The sequence below is a fragment of the Idiotropiscis lumnitzeri genome, chromosome 2 (assembly GCF_059441095.1).
Source record: "Idiotropiscis lumnitzeri isolate Australia: NSW breed Sydney's pygmy pipehorse chromosome 2, RoL_Ilum_1.0, whole genome shotgun sequence".
NCBI classification, from domain to species: Eukaryota; Metazoa; Chordata; class Actinopteri; order Syngnathiformes; family Syngnathidae; genus Idiotropiscis; species Idiotropiscis lumnitzeri.
The window spans coordinates 13085935-13103499 of NC_142392.1; the positions used below are offsets into that span (position 1 = coordinate 13085935).

The window sequence follows — 17565 nt, forward strand, 5'->3', positions numbered from 1 at the left end:
AATGACACTCTGAGAACACTTCACAGCTCCTTCAGTGATAGACTGTTACACCCTCGCTGTACCAAAGATAGATTTCGCCGCTCCTTCCTGCCGACTGCTGTCAGACTTTTTAACATGAACATTGGGTCAGGCCTACAAACGGGCGGGCATTAGTGCAATTGTGCAGTCCTAGGATGCAATATAAACTACTACTGTACTTTCAGCCAAGGGTGTACTTAAATATTGACCAATGATGTATTTTGTTTCCCATTACAGTATTCTTATAACAGTACTTCTATCACTGCAGCATTTCTACCATTGCAGGATGTTCACTATTACAGTACTTTTATCATTGCGGTACTTTTACTATCACAGTACTTTTATCATTGCAGTATTTTTCTATCATTGCAGTACTTTTACTATTACAGTACTTTTACCATTGCAGTATACTTTATCATTGCAGTACTTTTACCATTACAGTACTTTTATCATTGCAATATTTTTATCATTGCAGTATTTCCAATCATTCAGTAGTTTTTATCATTACAGTGTTTTCCCCCTCTGTATAATGGACAGACATTAGGAGTGTTTCCTTACACTAGATACGTTGATACTGTGTATATTTGCATGCTTATTATGAATGTCTGCTGCTAATGTTATACATTAACGGCTACATTACGCCGCCGACTCTGTGTGATCTATATCTTTGCTCCTGTAACACCTCAAATTTCCCCATTGTGGGACTAATAAAGGACATCTTATCTTATCTTATAAAGAGAATTACTTCCCATATCTATATTAGGCCATTTAAAAATACACAACTTTTTTTTTCATTTATTTCAATTTATATTTAAGCTTGCTTCTGTAATAATACAATATTTATTCAATTATTTTAATATGCAAAATTATATCAATATTAATTTAAACCTTTTTATTTCACTCTTGATTATTTCTTAACATATTTGTTCATTTGAATATGTGTGCAATTTAAATTATTCCATCCATCCAGCCATTTTCTGCCGCTCATCCGGGGTCGGGTTATTGAATGAATTTAATACATAAGTATTTTTTATATTTCAATATTTATTTCAAGATTAGGACTCTTCTCAATGAGCTCAATATTTATAAAGTGTTTCTAGATTTCTTATTAATTGCATTAAGTCTGTATGTCGTTGCTAATTTTACATTTTAATATTTCCCGATTTCATTATATAAGCAATCCAAAGTAAAAAAAAATATAATACAGCATGAACAAAAATATTTGGTATATTTGACAAAATGATAGTCTTTCCGAAGTGAGATTCTGCTTAGCAACAAACCCCAAACGCTTGATAGAGCTCAACCTAGAAAGTGGTTTTAGCTCGTCAGAAATTTATTCAGAAAGTGTAATATTAAATGTATGTGAGGGGATATTTGAAGAGTTTGAGTTTTGTTCAATGGACCATACATGTACGAGCCAGCCAAACACAGCGAGAAAACCAGCACTGACTTCAGTCGCCATCAAGTTGCCAACTCCTGACATTCCAAAACCTTTGAGAGAAACTGAGACGATTTGCGTTTATCTTTCTTGTTCTTTTTATAGTTCAACTTCGAGATCAGTTTTTCACCTTTTCACACAGCGTAATGAAGGCCAGTTGAGCAAGTGGAACAAGTCATTTTATTGATGACCGTAGAAGGCACCGATTTCATAAGCACAGTTTCTTCTCACACCTTTTCCATTAAGTACGATTAAAAAGACAACTGAAAAGCATAACGTTAACATGTTATTCCAGGCAAAGGCAATTAATTTTATTTTATGTTTGATGTAAACACACAAAAAAAATCATCATCACTCAGACACAATGTTTTTTCTGGCACTGATCACATTGGCTTTGTGTCAATAAAAGAGCTTTGCAAAATTCAATTTCATCATATTATATTGAAAATCACATTTACATCTTACCACAAAGAGTCGGTTCTTTCATTTTTTTTTCTTCTTTTTTTAATCTTCAAGTATCGCTGCAATTCTCACCAGCACAATTGTGTCTCTCAGCATGCTGTTTAGTGAAGAATGTTTTTGCACAAACGCTGCAACTGAATGGCTTGTCTCCACTGTGTGTTCTTGTGTGGCTTGTGAAATGCGACTTTTGAGAGAAACTCTTGGCACAAACTGAGCAGGAAAAAGGTTTTTCTCCAGTGTGTGTTCTTGTGTGATTTGTTAAAAATGACTTTACATTAAAGCTTTTGCCACAAACTGAGCAGGAAAAAGGTTTTTCACCACTGTGCTTTCTGATGTGGTTTGTTAAATGCAACTTTTGAGAGAAACTCTTGGCACAAACTGAGCAGGAAAAAGGTTTTTCTCCACTGTGTGTTCTTGCGTGCCTTGTGAAATTAGAATTATGGGAGAAGCTTTTACCACAATCTGAGCACGAAAAGGGTTTTTCACCACTGTGTGTTCTTGTGTGGATTGTTAAATGAGAATTTTGAGAGAAACTCTTGCCACAAATTGAGCAAGAAAAAGGTTTTTCTCCACTGTGTGTTCTTGTGTGCCTTACTAAATGAGTCTTTCGAGAGAAGCTTTTACCACAAACTGAGCACGAAAAGGGTTTTTCACCACTGTGTGTTCTTGTGTGGTATGTTAAATTTGATTTTAGAGAAAAGCTTTTACCACAAACCAAGCAGGAAAAAGGTTTTTCTCCACTGTGTGTTCTCGTGTGCGGTTTTAACGACAGCTTTGAAGTTAATGAGTCAGTGTGACATGCCCTTTCACATTTGGCTTGCCCATCATCATCATCATCATCATCATCATTAGTATCATCATCATCATCATGAGCGTGTGATGTGCCCTCATTTTGTGCTTGTGATGGCCCCCAGTGGTCTTCATCACCTTCTGTTGTCAAGTGATGACTTGAGCTGCTGCTTGTCGGCTCCGCACCTCTGTTGTCCTCACTCTCATCCTTGTTTTCATCTTCAGTCTTTTTAGGGACAACGTTCACTGGTGACTTGTTGACCTCCTCCTCCTCCTTTTTGATGTGAGCCAAGTCTGGCTCCTCTTTCACAGAACGGAGATCGTATACACTGACGTCTGCGGGACACAAAAAGACAAATTTGGTTTGGTCAAGTCAAAGTTCAGGCGGCGACTTTGTCTTATATTATTTCTCCCGTGCTCCCTTGACTTGTGCCTGCCGCACACGGAGCAATACGTGCGACCTCGATTTGGACCGGACCATGGGGCCATTTCACAAAATTACGTCCTACGATGTAAACCTCCCTTTAGCAGCACAACAGTGATAAACGAGCATTTAAAAAGGAAGCACGTTGCGGCTGATGCCCGATTTCATTCCTGAATTAGTCACAGACGTTTCTGGAAGCGAGCTGAAGTTAGCACACACAGGCTATTGTGTGTGTCTGATGGAACACCTGTTGTGGGACCCTAAGATATTGATGCAGACCACTGGGGGCCATCGCAACATAATGTCATTGATAAAATAGGAATCCTTCAAGCGAAATACGTTTTCAAGTATTTCATTTTGCATTTATAGATAGTTTCATCGTGGGTACTTTTTGCTTCCATTATAATCTGGATCCCTAAAAGAATTAAAGGGGCCCTGGAATCAGAGTGGCTATTTATTGCATGATTTACGTTTGTTTTTTGTTTTTTTTTTTTACCCAAAATGACATTTATCCTGCTAGTACATTCCGACATTCCCCGTTTTCCTTTTTTAAAATAAAATTTCTGTTTCTAAATCAAATTTAAAACAAAATTATGTTTGAAGAGACAAAATCCCTTCACATAAGCATTAAGCAACAACACTTTCACTCTGACTTTAATGTTGACATATTTGAATAATGACTGTTTATATTAAAGTTATCCAATACATATTCAAATTAGACTAAGATACACCATAATAATATTAGAGTTCACTGAATTATTTTGTACCTGCAATGATGCATAACAGCCAGAGGGTGTCAGTAATGAGTAACAAAGTAACGCAAGACCTCCCACTGATACGTCATCATTGCCATTTGGATAAATTACCAGGAACTATGAGTTGCGGTGGAGATCCAAACCACCTGGGCCACAGGAACTTTATTACCAGGAACTAAATGTTCCTGGCCTTGTTGGTAGAAAAGGGGGTTGTGACGTTCTCCCTTTTTAAGCCCGTTGTAAGCCAAAGATGCAGATGCATTCCTTGCAGCATGCGCTTGTTCACTGATGAGATCCGTGCAACCCTGGATGGATGCATTAAATGTATTTTAAATGTTTGGATGAGGTGAGTCTACGCACATGTGCACAAAACTTGAATTACACCCGCCGAAGCCAGTACAAAGTTAATAAATAAATAAGAACAATACGTACTTGATTTAAAAAAAAAAAAACGTATTTTGTGTTTTATCCACTAAAATTGATCAACCGCCATTGATGTTTTCGCCGCAGTGTGCACATATTTTAGATTCAAGCAGAATTCCTTCCGTAAGGAATTGCTTGAACAAGATATAAAAAACAGAAAATGTAATATGTTAAATAATCAGTTCAAATTTTATACTGGGAAAAACATGGAGTTCACCCCCCACTATTGGTTATTCTTTGGCAATTATTTTGTGCACTGATTTAATTTGGCATAAACAAATGTTCAGCAGACCTGCAAGTAAAAGTCAATATTTAAAAATAAAACGGCAATAACCTTGAACGATTTCCCCAAACAACTTAATGTTGTGATGCATATGTTTAACGACAGAAAGTCGTTCTTGACAAAGCAAATGAGAGTCAGACGGGTACAAACCTGCTTTGTGTAGCACAACACGAGGCTGGTTGCAAACTTCGCCCAGCAGTTGATGATGTTGCTCGTTCTCTTCTTTTATTCCACAAAGTTCCTCTTTGTACTTGGGTGTCGTTCTTTCACACATTTTCAAATGATAATTCCAAAAAATCCGCACTTGATCTCTGCTTGGCGATGAGTCATGAGCCTCTTTTCGTTAGCGGCTAGCTAGCTAACAAGCTAAGCTAACTACGCCGAAAAGCATCAACGCGCGAAAATGAGATTATCGGGACACAAAGACTTAATGAATTATGTCGACGTCCTTTAGAGTAGCACTGGACATCCTGTGAAAAAATTACAGTCAGTTCCACACTAAATCAGAAGAATTTAGCGGTGGACGGTTTTTGTTCCGGTGTGGACGGGTCAGTGGATGTGGTCGAGGCCCTTCGCAAGCTGCGCGCTTGCTAATGACGTCATGCTTTAAGCACGTATTTTTCAAATATATTTCTTTGCCTCTGTGTTTGTTTTTACCCCTGGCTGTTCTGTTTTGATATATATTTTATATAATATTTTAATTCGGTTGTTGAAAAACAACAAAATAACTACATTCACGCCGCATTCGCGATTCAGCTCCGACGTCACTTCCGCCTATTTCCCGAGAAGCCGCTGCTGGATCAGCAGTGGGACGTTTAAGTTTCTCCTACCGAACTTGCAACAATACTGTGGTTAAATCGGGCTGCAAGATTGTATGGATATAATGTCTGCATATACTAGTAGTGCTTCTCAATTATTTCACGCCCGCCCCTACCAAGAAGAAAAAGATTCGCGCCCCGCACCACCATTTTTTTCCTGTCTTTGTATAGTGATGTTAGATTGTCAATAAAATATCCCTAAACTAAACTAAATTGATAAGAAATATAATTTCGAGAACTATTATCGTGAGGATCTCGAAGCTCAGTACTCTGTTGTGCAAATATTGATGAGATGACAAATATTTGTCATGTCATGTCATTATCCACACCACTTATCCTGAGCAGGGTCGCGGGAGAGTGCTGGAGCCAATTCCAGCTGACTACGAGCGAAATGAGCACTACACCCTGAACTGGTCGCCAGCCAGTCACAGGGCAGACTTAGACACCGTCACTGAGAGGGAACTGAACCCACGTTGCCTGCACACAACTCAGGCGAGTGTACCACTCCACCATCAGTGACATGATAAATATTTACTAATACGTTTTTTGCCAAAAACTTTATTAACATTAACAAACACAGTTATTAATACGTACATAATATAGAAAAGACAAAAAGAAGAGCCAGGGGGATTTTAAACAAAAATTCTATATGAATAACATAAAGCAACAGCTTTAGTATTGTTGGAGTTGAGTCACCGTGGAAATGAGAAGTAGTTAGTAAATCAACTTTTAAAAGCCAAACTTACGCCAATGCGTGTTCGGTTTTTGTACTCAAGAAGAAAAGGGTCAAATAAAGACTCAACAACTGATTCGAGTTCCGATATTTAGTTTCTTCCATTTCTGGAGTTCAGGAAATAGTACAAAGACAGATATCTGGGTGGCTTTTGTTTCTTTCTGTTCTGTCATATGACTATACAGAATGGACGGTTAGAGCTCTTTCATTTGCTCACTGAATCTTTATTGTAACATCAACTGCACGGCTCTCATACACTCCACTTCCGCCTTGCTGGCGCAGTGTGCGTCTACTAAAACAGTCCCCCTGGGAACACCCAACCACCAACTAACAATCCCATTGTTACATCTTTTCTTTTTTTTCTTTTAAGTCACCTTCTTTAATTGACAGCAACATATTACAGCATCGAAGACTATGAATTTAAATGTAATCACAACTAAAGAATACACGTTACTCTCATTATGAATTTAAATGTAATCACAACTAAAGAATACACGTTACTCTCATTAACTCTCACATTTTTTTTCCTTTTTTTTTTTTTTCTCTGTCCTTAACTGACAAGCAACCCTAGACTCATGCAAAGTTCCAAAACAAACATCACTCCGTGAAGTCCTCCAGATATCGAGGTCTAATGACCCGACGGCCAGACCTGGTCGTCACAGCCGCTTGGTCACCAGCACGGCACAGTTCCGACCCCACCTCAGCCGTACTCTCCACAGTCTCAGCTTTTTTAGGCGAGGCCGGTGGGCAAAGGTCACGCCTGAGGTGACGTCGATTCCTCCGTAACACACCACCCGACTCCATCTCCACTTCATACGACCTGTGGCTCGCAGGTTTCAGCACCGTCGCCTTCCGCCAGACTCCATGTCGCTGAAACGGCTGAACTCTCACGGTGTCTCCTTTCTCAAGGATGTCCAGGTCTTTCGCAGTGCGGTTGTAGTATCTCTACTGTCTCTGACTGTTCTTCCACAGGCCTTCTGCATTTTTGATCAACTCCGGCTCTAAAAGAGCGTCCCTGATTGGAAGAAGCGTCCGAGTCCGCCTACTCAGAAGTCTCTGTGCTGGGCTTGTACCCAAGCCTTGGGTCGGTGTATTTCGGTGGTCCAATATAGCCACGTATGCATCCTGGTTCACAGCCGCCGCTTTCATCATCAGTCGCTTGGCAGTTTTCACTGCTGACTCGGCCTTCCCGTTGCTCTGGGCATATCCTGGCGACGATGTCCTATGTTCAAACTCCCACTTTTCACTAAACAGACGAAACTCTTTGGAGGAGAATTGTGGTCCGTTATCTGACACTACCACGTCCGGTATGCCCTGCCTTGCAAAATGTGCTTTCACCTTCCTAATCCCAGCGCTGCTTGTCGTATCGGGCAAGTAATCCACTTCCCAAAAGTTGGAGTAGTAGTCCACTGTAATCAGGTAGTTTCTATCATGAAAGGAAAACAAGTCCATCCCTACCTTGGCCCAGGGTCTACACACCATATCATGTGGACATAGTGTCTCTTTCTGTTGCTTGGGGTCCATGGACCTACAGATGTCACACTTGGAGACAAAGGTCTTAATGTGCTCATTCATCCCTTGCCAGTACACGCACACCCTTGCTCTCCTTAGACAACCTTCCACTCCTAAATGAGAAGAGTGTACACGGCGTGTAATGTCAGTCCTGAGTGAATCTGGTATCACAGCTCTCTCTCCCTTGAATACGATACCATCTTGGAAGCTAAGTTCCTCCTGGAATGAGTAATAGTGTTGAATGTCCGTGGGTATATCCTTTTTGCATTTTGGCCACCCTGACAGAATCATGCCAATTACTCTCTGCAGCTTCCAATCCACTGACGTAGCCTTCCTAATGGAGCTCAGTCTCTCCAGCGAAATAGGTAGGTAGTCTACCATGTTTACGGTTTCTATCTCTGACTCCATGTCCCCTTTAGTGTCCTCTGGCAAGTATGCCCTACTGAGTGTGTCAGCCAGCAACATATGACGGCCTGGTACATAGGTCACTTCCATGTTATATTTCTGTAATCGGAGTAACATCCTCTGTAGTCTCTTTGGTGCACTCAAAAGTGGCTTCTTGTGAATATTTTCCAACGGTTTGTGGTCACTCTGTACCGTCACCTGCCTGCCAAATGTGTATTGGTGAAACTTCTCCATCCCATAGACTATAGCCAAGCATTCCTTCTCTATCTGGGCATAGCCCCTTTCTGTCTGTGTCAAGGCCCGGCTCCCATATGCTACAGGCTTACCTCCTTGTGTCAGAGCAGCCCCCAGCCCAGTCTCTGATGCATCACATTGAAGTGTCAACTCCTCGTCTTGATTGTAATACTTCAAAATGGGTGCACTGGCAATTTTGTGTTTCAGTCTATTAAACGCTTCCTCCTGTGTGTCAGTCCACTCCCACACATTCTCTTTGTGTGTAAGTTGGCGTAATATTTCACAATCATCAGACAAGTGGTCATAAAACTTGGACAAGTAATTTATCATCCCAACCAGTCTCTGTACTGCCTTGACATCCGTCGGCCTCGGCATCTCTTGGATTGCACGCACCTTCTCCGGGTCTATCTGCAGTCCCTCAGCTGTCAACAAATGTCCAATATACGGCACGGCCTGTCGCCGTAGTTTTATCTTCTCAAAGTTCAATTTGATGTTTCGCATTCTACATCTGTTTAGGAAGCACCTGAGTTTGTTGTCGTGGTCTCTACTTGCTTCTTCCAGCGATGTCCCTTCACCCGTGATCAACACATCATCAGCGATGATGTATATTCCCGGTATTCCTTCTAGCGCTTGTATGAGTCTTCTTTGGAATACTTCCGGCGCTGGACTTATTCCCATCGGCATTCTCAGCCAACGGTACCGACCAAAAGGAGTGGCAAACGTGGTGAGGTAGCTTGACTCCTCCCCCAATTTAACATGCCAGAAGCCATGCTTCACATCACACACTGTGAACATTTTCGCCTTTGCCATTTCCGGAAGTATATCCTCAATCGTCGGAAGAGGGAAGTGGCTTCTTTTCAGCGCTCGATTGAGTGGTTTTGGGTCTATGCAGATTCTCGGTTTTCCATTGCGTTTCATCACTGTCACCATGCTACTTATCCAGTCAGTGCTACACTCAACCGGTGCGATAATGCCTCTTCTCTCAAGATCTTTTAATTCCTCTTTCAGTGGAGACATCAGTGAAACGGGTACTCTGCGTTTCGCCAGTTTAACAGGCGGCACTTCACTGTTTATTTCAATGTTACACTCGCCCTCCAAACAGCCATCACCAGTGAACACATCGCCAAACTCAGTCTTTATTTTCTCCAACGTTATGCAATCCTGTTGTCCTTCTTCTTTGACCTGTTCCAATTCTTTTTTCACAATGTCATCAATGGTAAGGATGTTCTCGTAGTGTACTTTAATTAGTTTCATGGCCTCACTGGCCTTCCGGCCCAATATGGGGATTTTGTCCACTTGGTCCACCACGAGAAACTCCAACCTGTACAATTTGTTGTTTCGAGGGTTTCTCACTTTAACCCTACATTTCCCCAACGGACACAACCTGGATTTATTATACATGACCAGCACTTTCTCTGTGTGCTCCAGTTGTGTGTCTGAGTTTAGGAGGTTTATTGGGATTATGTTACAGGTCGCCCCACAATCAATCTGAAAGTTCACATGTGTACCGTTTACCAGCATCCTTGCAAAGAGTTGCTGTCCCTTGTTGAGTCGCTCATTCACTTGGTGAACTATTTCATTTTTCCCCTTGCCATTTATCACAGCAATTGTCATTATATCCTCATATGTTTCTCCATCCTCTTCCGTGACAGCATTCACTGGTTTACATTCCCCTCCTTGTCCTATTTTCGATTTGCACTTCACAGCGAAATGATTTTCTTTCCCACACTTTTTACATTTCCTTCCAAAAGCTGGGCATTTTGTCTTACTTCGCTCATGCTTTCGTCCACAAAACCTACAATCGACTACATCACTGTTGCCTTCCCTTGTATCTTGTTTCATTGTATGTATTTCCTCCACAGTGTGTCCTTCCAGTGTCCTGCTGTTTTCTTTTGACAGTTCAGCAGCTCTACATATTAGTAGGCATTTCTCCAGTGTCAGTCTATCTTCCCTGAGGAGTCTCTCTCTCATGGCTGAGCTATTGGTGCCACACACAATGCGATCTCTAATTAGCGAGTCTTTTATGTCTCCAAAGTTGCATCCATTGGCTAGCACTCTCAGGTCCGTAAAATATTTGTCAATGGTTTCATCCGTGCCTTGGTTTCGCACAAAAAACTTGTATCTCTCGACAGTCTCATTCACTTTCGGTGTGCAATGTTCATCCAGCAACCTTATCATTGCACTCACTGACCTCCTTGCCGACGAGTCGTCACCCGCCAGTGTGGCCAAAAGCTACCTCCCACTCGCGCCGACGAGGTAATAGAACAGCTTCGCCTTCGCTCCTTCCTCTGCGCCGGGCATGGTGAGGTCCGTGTAGAGTGTAAATTCCTCCTTCCAGCATTTCCATGTCTTGGCTAGGTCGCCGGAGTCCAACAACAACATCGACTGAGGGTTCAGTCCTTCCATCGCGACGTCCTCTGTCCGTTCAGTACACCTGCTGCCGCGCCGTTCCGTTCACTCAGCTCGTCGGCAGCACGTACACACGGTTGTTGTCGATCCTCTCCCGCGTCCCCACTAGCGACTAGACCGCTGCCACCATGTTTCGTTCTGTTCTGTCATATGACTATACAGAATGGACGGTTAGAGCTCTTTCATTTGCTCACTGAATCTTTATTGTAACATCAACTGCACGGCTCTCATACACTCCACTTCTGCCCTGCTGGCGCGGTGTGCGTCAACTAACACAGTCCCCCTGGGAACACCCAACCACCAACTAACAATCCCATTGTTACATCTCTGTTGGCCAAACATAATCAAGAAAAAAAAGATCATAATCTTCACATTGATGTCATATTTGTCAGGTTCGCCGGTAGGCGAGGAGGAGGTGGACCCAAAGGTGCGAGGAAGCAGGGAAAAGGGTAAACTAAAGGGAATTTATTAAATTAATCAAATGAGGACAAACAACATGGCGTGGACAAACAAACGTGGCAGGGTGCAAAAAGACTAAGACGAACTAAACGTGACTAAACAGAACAAAAGCCGAGGAACAAGACAGTGACAAAAACCAGGGACATGAGAGGGAGCGAGAGCAAGAACATGGCCGTGAAGGAGATCAGGGAGCGGTCGTGACAGTCCAAACGGAGTAGCAGGAGTAATGTTCCGACCATGGGTTGTCGGAGTGAGGTGTTTAAATAGTCCAGTCAATAGGGGAGCAGATGGGAATCAGGTGTGTTGATGATAACGGGGAACAGGTGCGTGGCTGGTGAGACAGAGTGCTGGGGGGAAACGCCCTACTCAGCTGACAAACATAAACAAAAGTGCACATGGTAGGAAAGTGACAAAAACAATAACAAAAGCACATGCAGACGAAAACAATGACAAAAACCCCTGTCATGCCCGACGCGGATCATGACAATATTATAGCTGAGCGTTGTGTTTTTAGGTGAGAGTTTTGAATCCAATCGGAATTCTGCTAGCTCGTGTTGCAGGGCAGGTTTCACAATAGGAGGAGCGCGCATTGTTCGTTCCGACGCCTTAAGATGCAATTGTGCGAGCATCTCTTCTGTCAAAGTCAATGAGCTTTCATATTTGTTAGACGGTTGCGATAGCCAATCAGATCACGAGTTGGTTACAGTGAGCCTTCTCGCTGGCCTTATGCTGAGGGTGAGGAACGCGTTTTGTGATTGGATACTCACTCGTGAGGGGGCGGCGCTATGCCGAATCAACACACCAAAAAGTCGTAACTGGCGACCGTTCGAAAATCTAAAATATATTCTTGCTTTTTTTAAACCACAATGGCCGAAGGAGGGAAAAGTGTGGACTTAATTTCAGATACACTTGAAAGGACATTTTCAAGTCGGACCTTTCAAGAGAAGCTATATCGTCCAACACTCACTCAGTGGTGCGTAAGTGTGTTTCTGGATATTATTTGTCCAGCTGTGGTGTCATAAATTATGGTATTTTGATGCGGATTCATTCAAGTAGGACAGAGTAGGACTTCACTGAAGGCACCTTAAATTACTCTCATATGCTGGAAGGTCACTGACCTGGCGAGAGAATTGCCCCCACCATAAACAATGCTCAGGCCTATTTTCTCTCAGGGCAGTATCTGGTTACATCGGAACTTCAGAACCAAGACTGGTCACTTCTGTGAGCTCCAGTCCCTTCATAGTTTCATAAAGAGAATTACTTCCCATATCTATATTAGGCCATTTAAAAATACACGACTTTTTTTTTCATTTATCCTCCTGACTACCAGGGAAAAAAATGTTCTCCAATCACATTTATTTTGAAATTCCCCAATCTATGTGAAGTAATTAGAATATTGCAAAAGAAATTTTTGAAATTTTTATTTTTGTTTTGAAGCTATGATGTGTCTTCTACAGTGGACATCGGAACTCAATACAGGGGAAAACGGAACTTCATTGTGAAACAGTTAGTCCAACAAAAACATCAAAAAGTCTATTTGACAAAGTGTTCAACATAAATATTACAGTCCATCATCTCTTTTCTTTTATTTCACTTTTGCTTCTATTATGCTTATTTGATATGATACTTCAAATAGCAATTCCCTTTCTTGGAAATACAAAGGAAAATTTTGCACTGGGAGCACATAAATGTTTCACTGTTGCAGCCAGATTGGCGACACCCTGATGCATGTGTTTCATCCACCATTTCTGGAAGATGCACAGCATCAAAGTCTCATCATGTCATGTCATTATCCACACCGCTTATCCTGTACAGGGTCGCGGGAGGGTGCTGGAGCCTATCCCAGCTGACCACGGGCGAAAGGCGCACTACACCCTGAACTGGTCGCCAGCCAGTCACAGGGCAGACATGGACACCCTCACTGAGTGGGAACTGAACCCACGTTGCCTGCACACAACTCGGGCGAGTGTACCACTACACCATCAGTGACTTCATCATAGTGTCTCAGAGCTGCATTTGACTGTGGTTTCCATTTTTGACGTGGGGAAGTGAAGTCATCTTCGCTATCACTTGCTGCACGTCCTGCACGTCCTACTTGGGCTCGAGCAATCAACTCTGCACCAAGGAGCAAATTGAGGATCATCAAGGATCTTCTCGGGTTTCTTCCCCAGACACTGGCAGTCACGCTTATACTGAAGCCATGAGTTGGTGATTGCCAGGTCAAAAAAGTGGAAAACTGCACGCACTGTCACTTGTCTAGTTTTCCAACCATTTTATGACAGCAAGTTCAGGTGTGCGTCTTCTCACCACCATCTCTGATGACCCTCTTTCTTTCCATTTGAAGAGCTTTTCACCTATGATCTTGCAGTTGTTTGGAACCCTGTTATTCATGAGGGTTCCAGTTGCTGTCAGTCCTTTTGTCATCAGGGTGTCAAGGAGGCTGATTGTCGGAAAGTACCAGTCAAAGAACAGGTGTGTACCTTGGGGATCAGACTCTGTCAATTGAAGAACAGTTTGTTCCCTGAAGCCCGACCCTCCTGTAGCTGTGAAAGTTGTCTTGCCTTGGTAGACCACAAAATCCAAAACTAGACCAGTTGGTGCAGCCGCCAAGACAAATGCCTTCGGTCCAGTTGGGTTTGGTTTGCCCGGTACATACTGGTGCACTGGTTATCGACCAGTCAAAGGAACTACTTGCTCGTCAATGCGCAATTTTCCTGTTCTTGGCAGACTCAGACATCCTTGCCTTACTTTGCTCAAGAGGGACCTGATTCTCCACAAGAGATCACTTGTTTTTTCTTCATCTAAAACATCAAAGTCGTTGACGAGCTTGATGGAGTTTCTCAATTTGAAAAACCGATTTCTGGTCATGGTTTCCGCCACAATTTTCACTCTCGTACTTGAAGCGCAATACATTTGAATGTTTGGCTATCCTAGACTGCCCATGTCAATAGAATTTCCCAAAAATCTGCAGTAAAATTTCCTCTGCTTCTGGGAATGACCCTTTCTTGTCATTTGGAAAAAAAGAGCAAAATGGATGAAATAACTTCAAACGTCCACTACAAAGGACATGTTTTAAACACTTGAATACTAGGCTCAAATAGACTTAAAATAACTCAAACAACACCTTAACATGTTCATAAGAGTCTTATAAATAAAATGCCAACAGCATTTCAAGGCAAAATGTCTTTGATAAAAAGTATTAAACACTTACTTTTCCTCTTCCCATAAAAAGTGCTTGCACTGAGGGAAGCCATTTTTCATCTACGGTGATGTCAAGGTAACAAACCACCCACCCCTACAAATTTGGTATCATTGGAAAGCTCTGAATGTCCTCTATAGAGCACAAAAAGAGTTAATGCAATTGGATGCACTGGGTGGGAGATATTTAGGTGTAAAAATGTCCTCTACAGAGGACAAATTTGAACTACTGGTCGTCAGGAGGATATTTCAATTTATATTTAAGCTTGCTTATGTAATAATACAATATTTATTCAATTATTTTAGTATGTAAAATTCTCAACAATTTAAACCTTTTTATTTCACACTTGAATATTTCTTAACATATTTGTTCTTTTGAATTTGGATGCAATTTAAATTATTACATCCATCCAGCCATTTTCTGCCGCTAATCCGGGGTCGGGTTATTGAATTAATTTTTTAAGTATTTTTTATCATTCAATATTTATTTCAAGATCAGGACTCTTCTAAATGAGTTCAATATTTATAAAATGTTTCTATATTTATTATTAATTGAATTAAGTATGTTTGTGGTTTCCAATTTTAAATTTTAATATTTTCCTATTTCAATATATAAATAATGCAATGTATAAAAAATATAATACAGCATGAAAAAAAATATTTGGTATATTTGACAAAATTATAGTTTTTCCAAAGTGAGATTTTGCTTAGCAACAAACGCCAAACCCTTGATAGAGCTCAACCTAGAAAGTGTATTTAGCAAGTCAGAAATTTATTCAGAAAGCGTAATATTAAATGTATGTGAGGGGATATTTGAAGAGTTTGAGTTTTGTTCAATGGACCATTCATATACGAGCCAGCCAAACACAGCGAGAAAACCAGCGCTGACTCCAGTCGCCATCAAGTTGCCAACTCCTGACATACCAAAACCTTTGAGAGAAACTGAGACGATTTGCGTTTCTCGGTCTGGTTCTTTTTATCGTTCAACTTCTAGATCTGTTTTTCACCTTTTCACAGCATAATGAAGGCCAGTTGAGCAAGTTGGACAAGTGATTTTATTGATGATTGTGGAAGGAACCGATTTCATAAGCACTGTTTCTTCTCACACCTTTTCCATTAAATACGATTAAAAAGACAACTGAAAAGCATAATGTTAAAAAATGTTATTCCAGGCAAAGGCAATTTATTTTCTTTACATGTTTGATGTAAACACCAAAACAAATCATCATCACTCAGACACATTGCTTCTTCTGGCACGGATCACATTGGCTTCATGTCAATAAAAAAGCTTTGTAAAATTCAATATACCATATTTTATTCAAAATCAAAATTTACATCTTACCACAAAGAGTCAGTTCCTTCAGTTTTTTGTTTTCTTTTTTTAAGCTTCAAGGATCGCTGCTTTTCTCACCAGCACAATTGTGACTCTCTGCATTCTGTTTAGTGGAGAATTTTTTAGCACAAACGCTGCAACTGAATGGCTTTTCTCCATTGTGTGTTCTTGTGTGGCGTCGTAATTGCGAGTTATGATAGAAACTCTTTCCACAAACTGAGCAGGAAAAAGGTTTTTCTCCACTGTGTGTTCTTGTGTGGATTGTCAAATGCGACTTTTGAGAGAAACGCTTGCCACAAACTGAGCAGGAAAAAGGTTTTTCACCACTGTGTGCTGTTGTGTGTTTTGTGAAACTTGCCTTATGAAAGAAACTCTTGCCACAAACTGAGCAGGAAAAAGGTTTTTCACCACTGTGTGTTCTTGTGTGGATTTGTAAATTTGACTTTGTTGAGAAGTATCTTCCACAAACTGAGCAGGAAAAAGGTTTTTCTCCAGTGTGTGTTCTTGTGTGGCGTCGTAATTGCGAGTTATGATAGAAACTCTTTCCACAAACTGAGCAGGAAAAAGGTTTTTCTCCACTGTGTGTTCTTGTGTGGATTGTTAAATTTGACTTTTGAGAGAAACTCTTGCCACAAACTGAGCAGGAAAAAGGTTTTTCACCACTGTGTGCTGTTGTGTGTTTTGTGAAACTTGCCTTATGAAAGAAACTCTTGCCACAAACTGAGCAGGAAAAAGGTTTTTCTCCACTGTGTGTTCTTGTGTGTTCTGTTAAACTCTTCTTATGAGAGAAGCATTTTCCACAAATTGAGCAGGAAAAAGGTTTTTCTCCACTGTGTGTTCGTGTGTGTTCTGTTAAATGTGACTTTTGAGAGAAGCATTTTCCACAAATTGAGCAGGAAAATGGTTTTTCTCCACTGTGTGTTCTTGTGTGGTTGGTTAAATGCGACTTTTGAGAGAAACGCTTGCCACAAACCGAGCAAGAAAATGTTTTTTCTCCACTGTGTGTTTTTGTGTGCGGTTTTAAAGACAACTTTGAAGTTAATGAGTCAGTGTGACATGCCCTTTCACCTTTGGCTTGCCCATCATCATCATCATCAGGAGAGCGTGATAATGTGTCCTCATTATGTACTTGTGATGGCCCCCAGTGGTCTTCATCAACTTCTGTTGTCACGTGATGACTTGAGCTGCTGCTTGGAGGCTCCGCCCCTCTGTTGTTCTCACTCTCATCCTTGTTTGCATCTTCAGTCTTTATAGGGACAAGGTTCACTGGTGACTTGTTAATCTCCTCCTCCTCCTTTTTGATGTGAGTCAAGTCTGGCTCCTCTTTCACAGAACAGAGATCGTTTTCACAGACGTCTGCAGGACACAAAAAGACAAATTTGGTTTGGTCAAGTCAAAGCTCATGCGGCGACTTTGTCTTATATTGTTTCTACCGTGCTACCTTGACTTGTGCCTGCCGCATACGGAGCAATGTGTGCAACCCCAACTTGGACCGGACCATGGGGGCATTTCACAAAATTACGTCCAACCATGTAAACCTCCCTTTAGCAGCACAACAGTGATAAACGAGCATTTAAAAAGTAAGCACGTTGCGGCTAATGCCGATTACATTCCTGACATAGTCACAGACGTTTCTGGAAGCTAAGCGAAGTTAGCACACACAAGCTATTGTGTGCGTCTGATGGAACACCTGTTGTGGGACCCGAACATATTGATGGGGGCCACTGGGGGCCATCGCAACATAATGTCATTGATAGAATAGGAATCCTTCAAGCGAAATATGTTTACAAGTATTTCTTTTTGCATTTAGAGATAGTTTCATCGTGGTTATCGTATTTTCGCGACCATCAGGCGCACTTTAAAGTCTTAAAT

At 41.4% G+C, this 17565-nt stretch overlaps 1 long non-coding RNA gene across 1 annotated transcript; it reads right to left on the minus strand.

The window, feature by feature from the left end:
* Window positions 1-2355: 2355 nt before the first annotated feature.
* Window positions 2356-4893, minus strand: LOC148341739 (uncharacterized). The gene is made up of 2 exons (XR_015842375.1): window positions 4743-4893; window positions 2356-3043 (listed from the first exon to the last, which is right to left on the minus strand). It is a non-coding gene; the product is annotated as an uncharacterized LOC148341739 (long non-coding RNA).
* Window positions 4894-17565: the final 12672 nt, after the last annotated feature.